The sequence below is a fragment of the Saccostrea echinata genome, unplaced genomic scaffold, assembly GCF_033153115.1.
Source record: "Saccostrea echinata isolate AGI-Se365-2 ecotype Australia unplaced genomic scaffold, CSIRO_AGI_Sech_v1 ptg000003l, whole genome shotgun sequence".
NCBI classification, from domain to species: Eukaryota; Metazoa; Mollusca; class Bivalvia; order Ostreida; family Ostreidae; genus Saccostrea; species Saccostrea echinata.
Window position 1 is genome coordinate 673,797 of NW_026889752.1, and position 13,991 is coordinate 687,787.

Sequence of the window (13,991 nt, forward strand, 5' to 3'; positions counted from 1 at the left end):
CATGAAGTTTGGTTTCTGGACAGTCATATTTTTCATGCATTGTATCTCAAAAATATGCCCATTTACTCTTTCTTATTTTCTACCTTGTATTTTGTTTCAAATAATGCATTCTTCGGATTTCATATAGCTGCAGAACTGTAGAGCTCTCTATGATTGAGAATATTCGAACAGATGAAGCTGAACATCGAATTAAAGTGCCAAATCTCAGCAAAATATATCCATAAAACAAGTGAAGTCTTAAAAAAGAAATGTTATCTTCAACTATTATTTCAAACTAATTTTAGAATCTTTTTTGTTTGCAGCTGAGAAGTAGTAACGGAGTTGATTGCCCAGCATCAATAGAGAGTCATCAAAATGTCAAAAGCTGTCCAGAAAACTTAATAGGCTGGAACGCAAGAGCAAGTGAAATACAATGTGAAAAATATCATCCCTCCCAATCATGTCCCCTTGGATCTAAGTTAGTGTATCACTGTGTGTTGAATGAGTGGAGTAATGGCACAGTGGAAGTCTGCGCACCACCATGGTTTATTTCAGGTCTGTCAAAGAAAGGAATAAAAAAATACAATGGGGATAAAGTTAGCAATTTTTTTTGTTTGTTTTTTTATCTGTTTGACTTTGTAAAACATTTAGGATATTCATCACAGCATAATAACTTCCTTTGCTTTAGTATAGAAAATAGGAATAGCAAAGTTAACAATATAATTTAAAGTATAAAATTGAAATTGATGTTTTCTATTGAATAAAACGCTTAGTTAAATCACACACACACACACACACACACACACACACACACACAAAGTAAATGTTTGCAATTTAAGGGATTCTAAAGAAACTTAAAAGTGCTTAGTAAAAGAATGTGAAATATATTTTTATCTTTTATCTTTGTCATTTTACGATAAAGTCAAGTAATATTTGTAAATTGATTTAATATTTGATTTATTTTTAGGCAGACGATGAATCACTTTTTGATTTATGTTTTGAAGGATATTGTGCAATGTTTAGTTTGGAAGAAAGAAGAATCAAAGACAACTTTTCATTAGATTGCACCAAATTCAGCGAGCAATGTCCCCCAAGATATATATCAACAGATGCATATAAATGTAAGTTTAATCAGTGCAAAAACAGCTGAGATTGCCATCAACATATAAGATGTGATTAGAACAAAACAGAAAATTGTTTAAATTATCGTAATATACATGTAAGTGTAACTGGACGTATTTTCAACCGATATGCCATAAAATCACTGGATGACACTGCTTGAAGTATTGTACGAGGGTTGATCAAAAAGTTAGCGAACTAATTGAATTACTTCCTTAAAAGAAATAAAATTAGGTTTCATTCTGTACTATTTTTTTTAAACATCACCCTCTGGTTAAAATAAAAGTGCTCATCTGCTACCGTTCTGCCTATGCGCGAAACACGTCGTCCAGCGGTCAGATGACTTGCTCCGTTGCGTTCTGTTAACATCAGATAAAACTGATTTGGTAATAGTTCAAAATAAATACTAAAGGAAAAAAAACAACTTCCATTTATTCAATTGGAAATTTATACTCTTAACCTATTATTCTATTCTTTTTATTTGAAGATAATAGTTGCTACGAACAAGTTAGTCTTGATGAACAAGATGGAGAAACTACTAAGAAAAACGAGATATCAACCATGTACAAGTAAGTACCTTAACTCTTCTAAAAATAATTACATTTTTCTAATAAATTATTGAATGTTTGGAGTTGAACAGTAATTTAAATCTTATGAATCAAGTCCTGTATAAGTAAAAACATACAAACATGGTATTCTTTGGTTTTAGCGATTTTTAAATGTTAAATTTACAACGAAACCTTATGAAAAACCGGATGACTTTTGGTTATGATGACCAAGGGTGCCTCCTAAAAAATGTGAATTTCATGGCTATGTATAAATATAGGTTTTAGCGATTTTTAAATGTAAAATTTACAACTAAACCTTTTGAAAAACCGGATGACTTTTGGTTATGATGACCAAGGGTGCCTCCTAAAAAAATGTGAATTTCATGGCCATGTATAAATATATAATTTATATGCCATCTGGGGCAGAATTTATGCACACATGGGCATTGATTAGGGAAAAAATATATTTAAAACTTTCTTCCTTAGATCTGTTGTTGCCACTGTCTTACTACTGATAGTAGCATTTGTGTTGATATTGACTGGAATTGCAATCTTTCTAAGGAGAAAAAGGAGGGAGAGGAATACAGGTATCTTATTTTTCTTGATTTTTAACACATTTCTCTTCTGCTATGCTGTTAAAAATTACATATCATCTCTTCGGTTATTGTGAACAAAAACTACCATCTCCCTTAGATAAAAAAATTACTATTTTTTAGGTCACCTGAGTAAACTCAGGTGACCTATTGCTATCCGTTTTCGTCCGTCGTCGTACGTCGTGTGTCGTACGTCGTTCGTAAACTTTTGAACATTTTTAGCTTCTTCTCTGGAACCACTGAACCAATTACATCCAAATTTGGTATACAGCATTTATGGGTGAAGGGGAACAAAAATTGTGAATTTCATGGTCCCTGCCCCCCTGGGGCCTGAGGGGTGGGGCTAAAACCACCAAAAATAATGCAATCTTTAAAAATCTTCTTCTTTACTCCTGGACATCAAGCAGTCAAACTGTTGGCATCATTATAAGCATTGAGCCCTCTACCAAAATTGTGAAATTCATGGCCCCAGGGTCAGAGGTTCTGGCCCCAGGGTGGGGCTATATAGATCATATAGTGAAAGTGCATTATTTCTTTGAAAATCTTCTTCTCTGCTCCTGGGTATTAAATAAAGTTACTAAGTACATAGTTATGATGAGCAAGAGTGCCTCTTCCAAAATTGTGAAATTCATGGCCCCAGGGTCAGGGGTTCTGGTGTTAGAGCGGGGCTCTATAGATTATATAGTGAAAATGCATTAATTCTTTGAAAATCTTCTTCTCTGCTCCTGGGTATCAAATAAAGGAACTAAGTACATAGTTATGATGAGCAAAAGTGCCTTTTTAAAAATTGTGAATTTCATGGCCCCAGGGTCAGGGGTTCTGGTGTTAGGGCGGGGCTCTATCGACTATATAGTGAAAATGCATTAATTCTTTGAAAATCTTCTCCTCTGCTCCTGGGCATTAAGGTGATAAACTAAGTACATAGTTATGATGAGGAGGTGGGCCTCTTCCAGAATTGTGAAAGCCATGGCCCCTGGGTCAGGGGTTCTGGTGTTAGGGCGGGGCTCTATTGATTATATAGTGAAAATGCTTTTATTCTTTGAAAATCTTCTTCTCTGCTCCTGGGTATTATTTAAACAAACTAAGTGCATGGTTATGATGCATAAGCATGCCTTTTCAAAAAATGTGAATTTCATGGCCCCAGGGTCAGGGGTTCTGGTGTTAGGGCGGGGCTCTATTGATTATATAGTGAGAATGCATTGATTCTTTGAAAATCTTCTCTGCTACTGGAGACTATTTAAACAAACTAAGTGCATGGTTATGATGCATAAGGATGCCTTTTCCAAAATTGTGAATTTCATGGCCCCAGGGTCAGGGGTTCTGGTGTTAGGGCGGGGCTCTATTGATTATAAAGTGAAAATGCATTGATTCTTTGAAAATCTTCTTCTCTGCTACTGGAGACTATTTAAACAAACTAAGTGCATGATTATGATAGACAAGGATGCCTCTTCCAAAATTTTTAAATATATCTCCTCAGTTTTGGGGGTTCTTGAGGAGGGGGGGGGGTTTGCTTAGCTACGATGAAAATGGGAGCTTCGAACAGAATTTTTAAATCTTGTGGTCCTAGGGTCAGGGGTTCTGGCATAACGAGGGGGGGGGGGGCTTTTGATAATATAGTGGAAAAGTGTTAATTCTTTGAAGTCCATAGTAATGATGATGAGGGTAACTCTTCCAAATTTGTAAATTTCTTGACCCTTGGTCTTGGGTTCTGGTGTTAGGGGAAGGCTTTTTTGAATCTGTAGTGAAAATGCATTGTACCTGTGAAATTCTACTCTGCTTCTGAGCATATCGGAAGCAAACTGAGTAAAAGTTTAAATGATATGAGTAAGAGTATTTCTACCAGATTTTTAAACATCTGGACCATTCGTCTAAGCATTCTGGTCCTGGGCAGGGCTCTATTAATTTGTATTCTACTGAGAGAAGTTATTCCCCTTTTCCATTCATCTTTGATAATTAATCACTGTAAATAATGTATTTGAAAGGTTAATAGAATAAGATAATTATGCAAGAATGTTTATCGTATAATTAAAAAAGTACTTTCTTAGTTTTAATAATCAGGTAGACCTGTCAGTAATAGATAAATAAAAATGAGACAAAAATAACTTATTAAAAGTTCTTCAAAGACCATAAGAGAGGTCAATGCTAGAGGTCTTAATATGGGTTTAAAAATAGTACAGAAGCACTTAGTCTAATAGTTTGTTAATAGGCTGCATGGTGATAGTGTTAAGTGGGGGACAGATTAGAACTCAATTTCTGAGTTGATAGTGAATACTAGACTAATTATTTTGTTGATCCTGATCTTCCTACTTCTCTTGTTTTTGTTCCTGTGCTCTGCCTCTGCGTATTAAGTAATCAAAGTAAGCATGCTAACTGTATAGTTATGATGAGCAATAGTGCCTCTTTCAAAATTGTGAATTACATGGCCTCTGGTTTAAAATACAAACCAAATTCAATTGTTGGAAAGTTGTTACACGATACTCAGGTGACCTATAAGGCCCGTTGGCCTCTTGTTTAATTTTGATCTTTGTTGCTCTTCACAGGTCTTAATGTATTTCATGATGTATGTGTCCCTACATGTTTTTCCTGGTTTGAGATGGGATTAATAATTATCAAAGTTATGTTATTGCATGAATGAATACTTTAAATAAGTTACACGAATTATGCATGATAAATTGTTGATCTTTAAAAGGCGGGTATAAAGTGAATATTTAACCTATACAAATTTTAAAGTCAGAAAAAAAAAAAAAAATACAAAGGTTAGGGAGCATAAGTTGGGTGATTTTTTTGAATTGATTCTTATTTGACCTTACATCAAGAACTCTGCTGCCTTACAACACCATTTTCGGTCCAAACTATAAATAGTCATAAATAACATTTCTGGCGACTGTTAAGCCAAAGAGAGATTTTGATGCAGGAAAACGTGATTGTTTCCAATACTCCTCTTAAGCATTTTTTAGATAGCATAATTACCTTACATTCAACAAAAGTTTCCAAATGATTGTCTCACTGCCTAACCTTTTTTGTCTTGCTTAAACGCGAGAATGCTTCCAAGGATTTGGCTCACGCTGTAGTATGCCGCTACCAATATCTTCACAATGAGTTATCTGACATATCTTTTGGGCAATAAGATACTGTAAACGAGCATATATTACCACACATAAAATATGGTGCAATATTTCTCCTCAACCAATTTGCGCAATTATAATTTTCGAAAAAGACAAGTATTCATTTTATGCTATGTGTTCAAGAATTAGCCGACAAAAAAGGAAAGTTTTAGCAAGGATAAGCACGTGCATTTTTATAAATTAATGTGATGCTTAGTCATTCCCATGAAAACAGAGATTCAAATTTAGACTTTACTCCTATATTTTGAATTGTATTTAGATGTTTTTACATAATTTAAGGCATCTTCTTTTATTTAAATGATTTTATTGCTATAAATTTTTATTGACTTAAAAAATATTGATTTTAAGATACTGATCAAAGCAAGATATTTAATTAAATCAATATAGTTATGTCGATATGTAAACATAAATATGTAGCTATATCGATATAAATATATGAATATTTCTGGGAAAAAGTGGGAAAACATTGTTATTGAATTAACTTTGCAGGGGCGGATATTCTAATGAATCTCAATTCACTCGGGATTCACTGAAAGCTCCTGTGCCATGTATTTGCTATCGTATTCGATTATAGGCTGATACATATTCAAAAATATTTTTTTTAAAAAGGGGGATGAAGAGAAAACAACAGTTAGATCATAGGCATAGTCATAGGGACTATATATTGTACTATAAGCACTTTTGAAGAGGGGAAGAGGGAAAAATATCTCTGTGCCCCTCCTCCACCTTTTCTTTTTTAAATCTGAGTATAGTACAGATCCACTAATATATCCCAATAATTAATAAAGAAGTAACTCGAATTTGGATAATCAAATCTCTGTTTTTTTCTTGTGATATATTTTATTTGGCTGACCCCACCCTTTCCGTCTTTTAACTCTGTGACAAAACTTATGCAGATTGGTTGCAATGAAGCACAGATTATTTTACATTATTTTAAGTAATTAGAAGTTACATGTAGATTTGATGTGCTGATAGTCAATTTTTATCTTATATATATATATATATATATATATATATATATATATATATATATATATATATATATATATATATATATATATATATATATATATATATATATATATATATACGAGGGCCGTTCAAAAATTACGCGGACTCTGCTATTATTTACTCTTATAGACGTCATATAGAATTGAAATTTCACAGGAACATATTTCGTAAAAATTCCAATAAATTCTTGGTAAAATTTTTTGATTTTATTTAATATCTCATAAAAGTATTGCCGTTTGGATACTGCTGATGGTGATTAACGGAGCACGCCAAAAATGTTGAAAAACAAACATGCGGTATCCAAAAATTTATTCATTTATTTTCCTTATTTCACGATATTATTCAACAATTTTCTCTAAAATTTCTATTTATTGTTTTATTATTAAGTATTTAGATTTCTGGCGTAATATTTGAAGTAATAACAGAAATATTGTAATTTTTCTCCGATGTGACCCCTACGAAATCAACTGCAAAAATGACATCTTGTTATTTGACGGAGCAGCGCACTTTTATCAAATCATGTATCATGCTGGGAAAACGCCAATAGAGACCCAGAATATTCCTAATGAAACATGTAGTAAACCAGCGGAATATCCGACACATCTCTACAAAATGTTAAAAAAGAATTTTAGACTGATAGACCTTAGTCAAAAGGCAATACGGGAGGAATGGAAGAAGTTCATCGACAAAATTCTAATCTGGGCTGTTAGGAATGTGATTGAGATCGACTGATGTCAAACCTTACTTCAGAAATATCTGCAGTTTTGGGGTTTAACACAAACTGAAACACACAATGATAGTTTTATAGTTTTTAAGCTGAATCGGAAATGGTATATGGATGTTTATTCTGAGTGGATAAGGTAACCAAAACTATACAGTATCAAATTCTAAGGGAAAAATATTGAGAAAATGAAAGCTCCCATTTTTGAAAATACCCGTGACGTTGAAAGTTTTACTGCGCCGTGACTTCATGAGATGTCCTGTTAAATAACTTGAAATTGATACCAATTTACATTATTTTGATATGAAATTTTGATGATCATATATGAAAAGATTCTTTTATGTTATTTATGACTTTTTGCTTGATTATGTCGTCAAATATATTTTCTGTGCAACAAGTCCGCGTAATTTTTGAACGGCCCTCGCACACACACACACACACACACACCCTCACACACACACACACACACACACACACATATATATATATATATATATATATATATATATATATATATATATATATATATATATATATATATATATATATATATATATATATATATATATATATAAATTCCATCATGATTCACTGCTAATTTTTTTTTTTGAGTTAGGGGTGGGGGGAGGCTGACTGTGGAGATTTACATCCTGTGTTTACCACAGAGTAATAAAACATCAAGTATCTACAGAGTTCATAGCCAGAATCACTTTTATAATATTTTACTTTCTACTTTCGCTTCATCCACAAATTAGGACAAGTACTAAATGTATTTATGAATGGAACATTTTAACGATGGGAAAGGGGGAAGCTGTCCTTAATTATTTCAGTCACAGCAAATTTGTTTTGCATACTTTGCTAGCATATAATTTTTATTTCAAAGAGAGTTTGATGATTTTTATTAAAAAGGAAAAAAATAATAAATTATTACTAGACATGCATATACTAGTAGATTTCATTTCTAATTAATCAGAATGATTTGATTATAATTGATATTTGCTTCAATGGGGACAAATCTAAGTGATCACCTCCCTCTCACCCACTTCTTTAATTTGATTTTCTCTATAACCATACAACAAACACTTTACACATGACACCGTGACATTGTGCATGTGCCGTCAATAAATCTTAGAGATGTGACGTTTCATTAAGATTCCCGCGCCTGCGAAATTAGTTGGAGAACAATAGTTTCAAACTTTTCCCCTAGAAATACTAGCATTTTTGTATCAATTTAACTCTTAATATTAGCATATTTATATCAATTGATCTCTTTAACTTAATTATTAAACATATTTTTATTGTGTGTGTCGAGCTAACTACATCAATCTCTTTAATTTTCATGCCTAAATCATAATTTTTTTATATCGATATTTTTTTAAGTCGATATAACTTTTAGCAATATTGCAAATACTGCAAATTGTAGCATAGTGTCGTTTGTGTATAGATACAATCTATTTATAAAATGATTGTTCTTATACTTCTTATACTTTTTACATTCATGTTATTCAAAGCATTTATTACATTTTGAACTTTTTTTCAGACGAACAGGAAGGAAATCCCAATTCTTCAGATGCACTTTTGGAAAGTAAGTTCAAATAATCTTTTGTTTTTTTTTTTCTTGAATTATTTCCTTCTAATAAAAAAAAAAACATGGTGCAATCACATTTAAAAATTTGAGAAAAAATGTTATCTTGTCTCTAGTACCCTACTCAGAAAATATTCATAGACATGTCATTGAAGATAAATACCTTTAATCGAAAGTAAAGACAATATAAATAAGTAATCTTTGATAATATTTTGCTTTTTTTTCACGAAGTGAAATTCCTTTGAATATGATATCTTCCTGATATGCTAAGGACAAAAAACTGAGATGTCCTAATACAAACCACGTACAAGGAATACATCTCTTTCATCTGCTTTTTTTCCAAATAAATTTGAAAGCATATAGAATTTCATGTTGAAATTTATTTCTAAATGTTTGAAAAGATCGGCAAAATAATTACATGTACATGTATGCTCACATAGAGGAAAAAACAACAACTAAGGCTGAAGATAAAATGTGAATCTTGCCAACAGATGCAAAATAACATCAGCTCTCAATAATATCTTTTCCTCAAGGATAACAGGGTACAGGACAAATTTACTCCAAAAATTATCTTCTAGCAGCATTTAATATAACAAATGCATAAAATGCTACCAAAAACCATTATGAAAAAATGCTTTGTGTCATTTAGTATGATTTTGTTCTGCAGAATGATTTTCAAAAAAAAAAAAATAAATAAATAAATAAAAAAAATAAAAAAATAAAAAAATAAAAAATTCTAATAAGATAAATTTCAAATGTTAAAAAAGTCACATGCATGGCAGTGCAATATGCCTTTCAAAATATATTCCATTTGTAATTTATTTCTGTTCAAAATTAAATATAGATATAAAGCTCAATAAAAAACAAATCTGAATGTAAGCGTTTTATCAAGTTTTAAAAATTCTATCTTCTTTTGTTTTATTTGTTCACCATGGTGATATGTAAGCATCATTATGTAGACAAGATTCAATTTTGGACAAATCTTAAACCTAATAGGACATAACCATTTTTTTTAAAAACGGAATATAGAAAAAAAAAAACCTTTGATAAACAGCAAAGTCATTGTTAGTCAAATTTATATTCAAGCATTCGCAGGTAGTGTTGATTTAAATTGGAAAACATCCTAAAAATCTTGTTCTAAAGACGGAAAAGCCAAGATTAGGCATATTAATAAGCAAACATTCTCAAGTATTTTATGTTGAAGCTCAGAATCCCCGGGGGTAGGATGATGCTACAAGAGGGAATCAGAGTTTTACAAGCAAATATGTACGCAATATTCTTTAAAATCTTTAAAGGAGTGAAAAAGACGAGTAAAATATGCCATATTAATGAATGTATGCAAAGCAAACTAAAGTTTTGTGAAGCCAATATATTTTATTATGAACCTCTGGTTATGTTGAACTACAGTCAGAAATCCAAATTTTGTATTATGCATGTGTAAGCAAAAATGTATCCAAATTAAGGCATCTCAATATTGTGTGGATTCAAGTTTGCTGAAGTTACAATCCCCTCTGCAATGTGGAGTTAAACATTTTTCAAGAAAATTGGAGAACGAAAGTGTCTCTGTGTTGTTGTCCATGAACCTCTTGTTTTTATATCAACTTTTGCCCCTTTTCATTTATCGTAATCTGTGGATATTCAAGATTACAAAATTTGTATATTTAAAAAAAAACGGGGATAGGCACTGTATTTGTGAAAATTGCACTCAACTCATCAGCAACCTGAAATATAATAATTCCAACTATAGAAAGTAAATAATTCACATGCATAAAATGAAATGTAAATAATTGAAATAAAGTACTGTAACTACATGTCATTTGAAACTAGGATATAACATATTTAAAGGTTAATTTCTGACAATAACTTGAGTACGTTAAATTCAAGATCGCGACCGTGACGTACCTTGTTATTATTATAGTATGGGGATATTTTTATTAATAAAGAGAAAGGTTTAAAACGTCAAGTACCTGTGTCACTTACTTATGTAGCAATATACTCTTATCACCTGCATAATTATGGGTTTTATGTCTCTCAGTTGATACGCATGAGCATGTTCGACGTAAGAACAATTTGTAAAACGAAGCAAGCTATTGACAAACAGGTTAGTGAAAAGAAGAATATCAGCAATCTCATTTAAAGTCCTCATTCGCAAGTTCTATGGTCGATATAATGACCTTGTCAGTAAATACAACCCATCATTAAGCCAGATGCTGACTGACGTACTTCATAGTAATTCTTAGGCCATAAATTATACACTAAATTGTCTACGGAATCTTCCGTTTGTTCTCGAAGCACAAGGGGCACACGGTGGGAGTCACCGGTCAGCAGGGAATTCTCACTCCTCCATGGCACCTGATCCCACCTTCGATAATTTTTAGAGATCCGTGTTTGCTCTGCTCCAAATTTGTATTGTTTCAATGGACTTTTGCAGATCGATTACTGTTTATTATCTTCATATTTCTTCCTCAAATAAGCTTATGGCATTACATTTTCATGAACGCATTTTTTAAGACGTCAATACCCTTCAAACTTTGGCTGCAATGATTTCCGCTTAGACATAAGCATGCACACAATGTATACGTCTTGAGAAAAAGAAAAGTCATGAAAAAAGTGGAAGAAGGATGGCATTAAACAAGATCTTTTGATCTTTAAAGATGTAAAATGTTACATGTAGCCTTGAACATTTAGCTACTAGTACATAGTGTCGATGTGTACATATCGTCGTCGGCTGCAATATGTACCTTTTCACACTGCACATATTGTCGTCAGTCGGTACATATTGTTGCCTGCTGAAAAATTACACATTTACATATTGTCGTCGGCGACATTATGTGCCTACCCTAACTACACTTATTTTCGTCCCGCAGAGTTTGCTAAGCGTTCCTGTATGTAGTTTTGTGAATGTCTTTGATGTAAAAATCTCACAGAAGTTTCTCGTAGGCTATTTCATGCAGCGCAGCTGTGACGGTATGTATTGTCATCTTAAGGGGTACTGACCCTCTGATAAAAGAAATAGCTAATCAAGGAAAAATACGAATATTACTTTTAGTTTTCATTGTCAGAGTTTCATTATCGAGACCTTGGAGTAGTCAATTCGAGCAAATCTAATGTACGATGGAAACATTATCTTCTATTTCCTTTGCCTATACTTTTCAAATTGTTTTATTCTATTTAATAAAAAAACATTTATATTCAGTATTAAAAACCTGATAAATTGAATAAGTTTTATCTTTTCAAGGACCATTTTAAAAATTGTTTAATGTTTCAAGTACCGAATGTAGAATTTGTATTAGTATTACATTTTTTTTTCAATGAAAAAAAATATTTATAAGAAAGATAACTCTTGCTAACAGATGTATTCATTTTACAACTACGTACAACATTGTGATATTCTGACTTAGGAAGCAGCGCTCTATTATGTTTTCCATTATGAATTTAATAGGTATGATACTAAATATTATTTTCATATACACTGCATATTTTTAATTCTATGTTGTGATAATAAATCATTACTCTTTCTATCCTCTGTGTTAAAATTTCTTCATATCATGATCCGACATAAACATCATTTCTGAAAAATAAGTAGCGCTTGATACCACATACATGTACTGTTTTCCATTTGAAGATGATGCTATAGCTCTTGTTGAAGATTAATGTTGGGAAGTTTAAAAAATCGTTATGAAATTTAGAGCAGAGGCACGGCCAGGAACACGTTAAGTTCCCAGACAGTACCGTTGTCAGAAGGTTGAGGCTATCTGGTACCGCTTGCAGGGTGGCTGGGCAGGAGTTATCTCTCCATAAGTGCGTACGAGTTATCTCGCATTACGACGGTGATAACCATGAATTTATACCCTTATTAAAAAGTTCCACATCGATCGTTCTCTAGAAAGGTTAATGTTTATTTAATATGTAAAACGTAATAATTAAGAAAAATAAAGGGAGATAGACAATTAAAGTCCTCTAATTGTTGATTTGGGAGCATATAGTGCATTCGAACTTGGGGGGTGGGGGGGGGTGGAGGGCGAGGGGGTATCGTCACAATAATTTTAACATTATACAATATTTACTTGAAAAGAGTCTTACGGAGCTCTCTCTCCCCCCCCCCTCTCTCTCTCTCCACAAAAAATGTTAGATGAAGTTTATTTTTTAAATTATTTTATTATTTTTTTTTATCTATATTATTTTATGTACATATTTATTTTTATTTATTTATTTATTTTTGTAAATACACACCTTTTGTTTATCACTCGAGACTGCGATGTTTTCAGTTACCCTTTATTGTTATTCTTTTCTTCTGACAAACGTTTACTCGCTTTGTCATTCTCGCAGACATGGCACGATAACCGAACGTCTTTCTTCTTGAAATTGAAACTCTTATAAATCAAAGTACAAAAAATTAGGGAATTTTAAATCCCCCTCCATGTATCAGCGAATGCCGGTGTGCAAAGACTCTACATAGACCTTTTATTACTTTATTACATACTTATTTACAATTTAATCAAGGGTCGAAAGGAAGTGTTTTTAATGTCTTCAAGTTCTCTGTGTGTGTGTGTGTGTATGTCTATCTCTCTCTCTCTCTCTCTCTCTCTCTCTCTGACGGTAATGAACCCCTGCCTCAATCTGTGCTTGCTGTGTTCTACATTTAATCTAATTTTCAGACACTCTTAGCTTTCTAGTCATCATATTCTAATTCACCGAAAATTTTTCTGTTTTTTAAAAATATATTTTATCTCATATTTTCACAGTGAACATAACAATTCCATGATAACCTTGTACAATTTACTAATAATGATTGCGTTTATAACATAGGTCCAACTAGTATTTCAAAACTATCCCAAAAATAAAATTCGGCATCTATATGTATGCCCCCTTCCCCCCGATGAAAAAAACTAAAATTCTTAAACCAGTATTTAATAGTGATATTTATTTTATTTAATGAATAATATGAATAAAGGAATGTTTTAACGCCGAGAATCAACATTTAATATTCTAAACATGTGTATAAAAGTTAAGACATACTAAAGTCACCTCTACCGACCGCCTAGGTTTTGCTAAGATTGTCATATCAAAGCACGCCTTTTAGTTACGGTATTAAATCAAACACTGTACATTTAGCATGGTGGTAGACTTAAGTAACCTTTATGTTACGACCCCCAGAAAATGAAACATGCCCACCTCTAACAGGTACTACGTTATGTAGCTTGTCACTGTAAAATGTACAGATATCAAGTTATGGTACTTCCTACCTTTAACAGGTACCAGAGTTCAAAGTTACCTACCTCTAACAGGTACCAGATTTCAAAGCTACCT

At 32.3% G+C, this 13,991-nt stretch overlaps 1 long non-coding RNA gene across 1 annotated transcript; it reads left to right on the forward strand.

Annotated features, from left to right (window-relative positions):
* The first annotated feature begins 1,582 nt into the window (after positions 1-1,582).
* On the forward strand, positions 1,583-8,664 carry LOC133178713 (uncharacterized). The gene is made up of 3 exons (XR_009720009.1): positions 1,583-1,667; positions 2,133-2,233; positions 8,637-8,664. It is a non-coding gene; the product is annotated as an uncharacterized LOC133178713 (long non-coding RNA).
* Positions 8,665-13,991: the final 5,327 nt, after the last annotated feature.